The sequence below is a fragment of the Malania oleifera genome, chromosome 1 (assembly GCF_029873635.1).
Source record: "Malania oleifera isolate guangnan ecotype guangnan chromosome 1, ASM2987363v1, whole genome shotgun sequence".
In the NCBI taxonomy this organism is placed as follows: Eukaryota; Viridiplantae; Streptophyta; class Magnoliopsida; order Santalales; family Ximeniaceae; genus Malania; species Malania oleifera.
In genome coordinates this window covers 126,503,661-126,509,660 of record NC_080417.1, presented here as the reverse complement: position 1 = coordinate 126,509,660, position 6,000 = coordinate 126,503,661, and positions in this window count along the sequence as shown.

The window sequence follows — 6,000 nt, the reverse complement described above, 5'->3', positions numbered from 1 at the left end:
AAATGTCTGTAAGTACAATGAGCCCGCCACACCCTGGTTCGTACTGTCAGGTGGACGTCTACAACTCTACACTGAAAGCCACATCGACTATCCATCTCTCACCCCCTCGTGGGGCGGTTAGCACAAATCTGAACATAGATATCTGATCTATATAGCTACGGTACCGTGCTTCCGAACTGAACTAAACTAACATCCAAGTTTTGATAACATATAGTACATGATAATATAACATTTAACCCAAATGGATTGATAGCATTTCTATACTTTCATAAATATGACCTTGCGCCGAACATTTCGTAAATATGGCATCGCACCGAATATTTCATAAAACACGGCCTTGCGCTGGCTATTAATCACAGCCTTGCGTATAAAATCTCATACATATTATTCTGAGTAAATAAGTCTTTAATCATGTATTTCAAAATCATCATATACTGCACTATTTCATAATTCTTGAAAACATGCTTATTCATAAAAATTGCCATAATAAAATACGTATCATGTAAAAATAATATTCATGCCACACAATGCTGTGTAAAATCATACTTTTCATTCTAAAATTACATTTCCTGTATAACAAGTATTTTCCCAAATATGCATTTTCTCAATAATATTCAAATATAAAACATACTTTCCTGAAAATTAATTTGCTGATAAATAATACTAATTTGCATGGAAAAATAACTGCTTTAGTTTATTCCCTTACCTGGTACTGAAAAGAAACCCCCCTAATCTCACTCATCCTGCACCCGCAGGGTTCCCCGTTCAACACCCTAAATTCAACAACTCCCAGAACTAAATTTTAATATTTTCACATGAATATCATTTCCTATAACTATGAAAATACCAAATTCTAAATATTTAACCTTACCTCGAATCAGGGATGAATTTCGAACTAGCCCCACTGCTGATCCACTCCGATAGATATGCAAAGAACTTCCCAGGAGTGTCGTGGTGGCTTTTGATCGTCGAACCGGCGTAAATCCGGCCCAAAAACTTAGAGAGAAGGAGGAGAAATCAAAGGAAGGAGAGAGAGAGTGAATTTCCTGATTTTTTTGTGTTTAAAACCGAGTTTCACACTATTTATACTCGGGGCCTCGTCGACACGCCACGTCATCTCGTCGATGAGGTCAATAGGGAATTCGTCGATGAACTCTCCCCTTTGTCGACTAAATTCAGAGTCGCCCCAAAAATCCTCTTGGTATCTTCTCGTTGATGAAATTCTCCTTCGTCGACGAGCTCATAATGCAACGTCGTCGATGAACGCCTGGTGTGCCCCTTTTTCCCTATTTCCATTTTTCTACTCTTTTAATTATTATTTAAATACCATTATTCTTCGGGTCATTACAATCATTGTTTGAGCCATTCAGACCTTGGCCAGACATTGATACCACAACTGCAAATGATACGCAGGGTGAGTTACCGACCATGATGAGCAGCACTGGTAAGGTTACGATTAATTTATTTACATTTCAACTATTGATGGTTATTCATGTGTATGCTTATAATGTTGTTCTTAATTTAACTCTTTTTTCAGCATCTACATCCATGGTGAGGTTAGGCCATGGTGCAGCGAAGAACATGGCAATGAAGAAGCACCTGGAGAGGACTTAGTAGCGTATTCGGATTGACATTCATCCAGGCTACACAACCCCCGCTTAACGATTGGTGCACAACGTGGACCCGGGAGCTCAACATTATATGCTGACAGGATGCTCCAGTTATCGCTTTCAGCTGGCCACAGGTGACTCAGGAGTAGTGCATGGTTATTTACATGACATTTTGGTAAGTAATCCCAAACGTTGTTTTTTTTTTTAACTTTTAATATACTAGCCAAATAATTGTCTAACATTCTAATTGTATTACCTATGCAGGAGGAGTTCAATATGGACATTCTCGAGGCCGACCATGTGAAGAGGGCAGTGGACGTCTAACTGTGTAGTAAATTTAAGACCTATCACACTAAAATGCATGAGCATTTTCGGGCGATGGGAGATTAAGCAGAAGCATGCCCATACAATAAGATATCCCAAGAGGATTGGGAGGTGGTGTGTCGCCATTTCCACGACCCACACTATCAGGTGATGTGTTTGTATTATAATAACTACTTTTTCACATTGATGACAGTAATAAAAAGTTATTACATCTTTTTTGTAGGCTATATGTGAAACAAATGTTGCAAACCGTAGCAAACTCCCTACGACGCATTGCGGTGGTTCGAGCTTATTCGTAAATCATCGATGGGTTATTATTATATATTAAACTATCTGAAAATGACCTGACTTAATAATAATGATGTTTTATATGATAATGTAGCGTGATCCTGAGACTGGCGCAGAGGAGCCGCTGTTGGATCTTTATTAAAGAACACACCAATGACGATTGGGGGTAAAGAAAATATTTATCTTATTACTTGATTCAAAACATCGAAGTTGTATTCTTACTTCTTCTTCTTTTTTTTTTTTATCATTTTCATGACTAAAATTAGGCACGAATGGTCGATTTGAGGGATGCACCCGTTTCAGAGGGGAGTCAGCAAATGACAGATTACCAGATAACCACTTAGGTGCTTGGGGAATGAGCGGAGGACTGGCTAAAGGTCTTGGAAGTGGATACATCGCCTTAACAACATCATCATCTTTCGTTGCCGTGGCTCATGCAGACATGGAATGAGCGTGTCGAGACGCTGAGTCTCGAGTAGAGGAGATGGTTTGACGGATGCAGATGATGGAAATGGAGAACTAGGAATTGACAGACACGATGTCCACCGTTGTAGTGGAGAACCAGGAATTGAAACACATGGTGTCCACGGTTGTAGTGGAGAACCATGAATTGAAAGAGATGATGCCCACCTTTAAAGCCCAATTGGAAGCCATGATGAATAGGCAAGCACAGTTCGAACAAATGATGTGCCAATCTCGACCAGATGATGTGGGTGGTTCCTCTCATTAGAAGGTATGTAAAACGTAATTTGAACTGCATGCGGGTAGCTCTGTTGGTTGTTTAATTGTATTCATATGCAGAATTGTGAATTGTTGGGAGATACTGGAATTTTATTGATGGTGTTGTCAATTCAATTATTTCCAAGAAAACCCAACTCAATCTATCACAGCAACATTACAAAATCTAAGTAACAACTTCATGCACAACCCAAGCTGCATAAAAAATGCTTGAGAAGCAACCTTCTGGACAAAACTAGAAAACCTTAATTGAATTGTATTTTAACTTTTTCCTAGTAATATTTTCTTGATGGATGGTATTATGTTATATGAATTGTATATTGAACTCCTGGAATACATGCTTGAGTTGAATGCCAAGTGCATGGTTGGTGTAGTACGTTGTGAATTGCATGCTGGTAGTGGATTTAGGTTGTTGCATGCTTGAAATGTTTTATTTTATGAAAGCAACCATGTTTCAGGTACAAGTTTTATGGAAAAATGTCTACTTTACAGACGGCATGCTATCAAATTTTCGTTAAAATTTTTTCAAAAAAAAAAAAACATGTACAAAGATAATTATGATAAAATGAATGTTAAAATATTTTTGAAAGGATGAGTGAAAGTTAAATGAAAAGTCATTTCATTAAGCCCTAAATTTGGGATTGTTATTTTGATATTTTTGTTTGCTTGTGCTGAAATTTGTGTTCTTATTGGACATTTTGGTAGTGAGTATGCTTTCTAATATAAGTTAAACAACAATTTTGTGTAGAAGTAGCATTCAATCATCAGAAGGATTACCTGCATATTTTTTACAATGCCTCTTTGTGATTATGCCCTAGAAAGAGCCACCAAACCAATTTGCGGAGTTTTGATATTTGATCCCAGAATGACAACCTACAAAATTCAGTGTCTCCAATGTCTTCACCCAAAATAAGTCTAAACATCAACTTTCTAAACTTAATTACTGTTTTATTAAAAGAAAAGAAAAGAAAAGAAAACAACCAAGTAAATCATCTGCACAAGAAATCCATCAATTCAACAACAAAATCTCATATTATGGGTCATATAAATTTCGTTTTGAAGTTCCTACTCTATTCACAAAAAAAAAAAAAAATGACACTAAAATATTGCAATTTCTTGATTAATGACTATATAGTTTATATTAAAAAAATTAAAGCATTACTATGGCCTTCAGTTGGTGCGTGTTTTCATGCTATTTGACTAATCTGCATCTTCAATTATATCATTCTCGACAGACCAGCGACACTATACGAAAAACTTACTAAATCAACCTAAAGACATGATACTATAATCAAGGAGGATTATTTCTATGTCCATCCACAACCTGAAGAAAGTATCCAGGCAATATTAATTTTAAAACACTAAGGATTCTTTCATCTGGCCCTAGTTCAAAGCAACACTTACTAATAGTTAACAATCTCTTCCACCTCCAAAAAGAAATTCTAGTATCTTTCAAAACTTATATGCACCCCCGACGTCATAAGAAAATTAAAAAACAGTTACTCTACTCCTGATAGAAAGTTATTATGTTCATTTATGAAGGCAAGTGTGTTTTCTAAATTTGTTAAAGTACAAAACTAACTAACTAACTAACTAATCCACTAATGTAAGAAACTATAGTGACCAATTCAATTGAGCAAAACTTAATCAAAACAATTCATAAATTCCTTTTCCATGGCATTAAGCATCTTAACATCTGAAATTCATTGCAATCACACTCAAAAGAAAAAGTACATTGGATTTAAATACATTGAATGGCCTCACTTTTCAAATTGAAGCATAGACATTTAGCTCATAAGCTAGCAAAAAGAGAATTTAAAATCCAGTTTGCAAGTAACCATAACAGGATCCAAAGCAAAAGAACAAACTATGGTGCAAAAATTTGTGACCTAGCATTTAAATGTATGGGACTTAAATACAGAGAGTTAATTCATAATTTTACAAGAGAATAAATAGGAGGCAATATGCTTACATCAATATCACTACTCGAAAGATAAATCTCTGTCTTGAATGACCCAAAAACTTCTACCTATAAACTAGCAATAACAACATCACAGAATCTAAGTAACAACTTCATGCACAACCAAAGCTGCATCATGAATGCTTGAGAAGTAACCTTTTGGACAAAACTAGAAAACCTTAGTTAAATTGTGTTTTAACTTTTTCCTAGTAATATTTTCTTAATGGATGGTATTATATTATATAAATTGTATATTGAACTACTAGAATACATGCTTGTGTTAAACGCCAACTGCATGATTGATGCAGTACATTGTGAATTGCATGCTGGTAGTGGATTTAAGTTGTTACATGCTTGAAATATTTTATTTTGTGAAAACAACCATGTTTCAGGTACAGGTTTTATAGGAAAATGTCCAATTTACAGACGGCATGCTGCCAAAATTTCGTTAGAATTTTTTCAAAAAAAAAAAAGAAAAAAAAGCCATGTATGATATGATAAAAAAATTGTTAAAATATTTTTGAAAGGATGAGTGAAGGTTAAACAAAAAGTCATTTCATTAATCCCTAAATTTGCATATGTTAACATACATGACATATTCTTCTTTGAGACTGAGTTAAAATGTTTACGTGTGTGGTTTGATGCATGCAACTATATATATTCATACATACGCTATTCACATTCATTTTAGTTATTCGTTTAGGGCTGAAAATTATTGTACGGTGCACTCTATATTTTTATTCCCGATTATACTGAGCGCCAACTCTCCATTCGTATACAAATTTTTTTTATAATTTTTAATTTGTAGGATTTGCGGCTGTCATAACATCAGCACGATACCATGCATGCATGCACTACAGTCGTCGGATACAACTTTTGATTAATTATTTTTAATTTTTATTGTTATTTGAACAAATGAAATTTCTGTATTTTAATTTGAATTTGTATAATATATTTAATTTGAATTTTGAATTTTTTTAATTTTTTTTTGTTATCTGAACATATGTTATTTTTTTTATTTTAATTGAATTTGTATTTGAATTCGAAATTTTGAATAATTTATGAATTTTGTAGTAATTA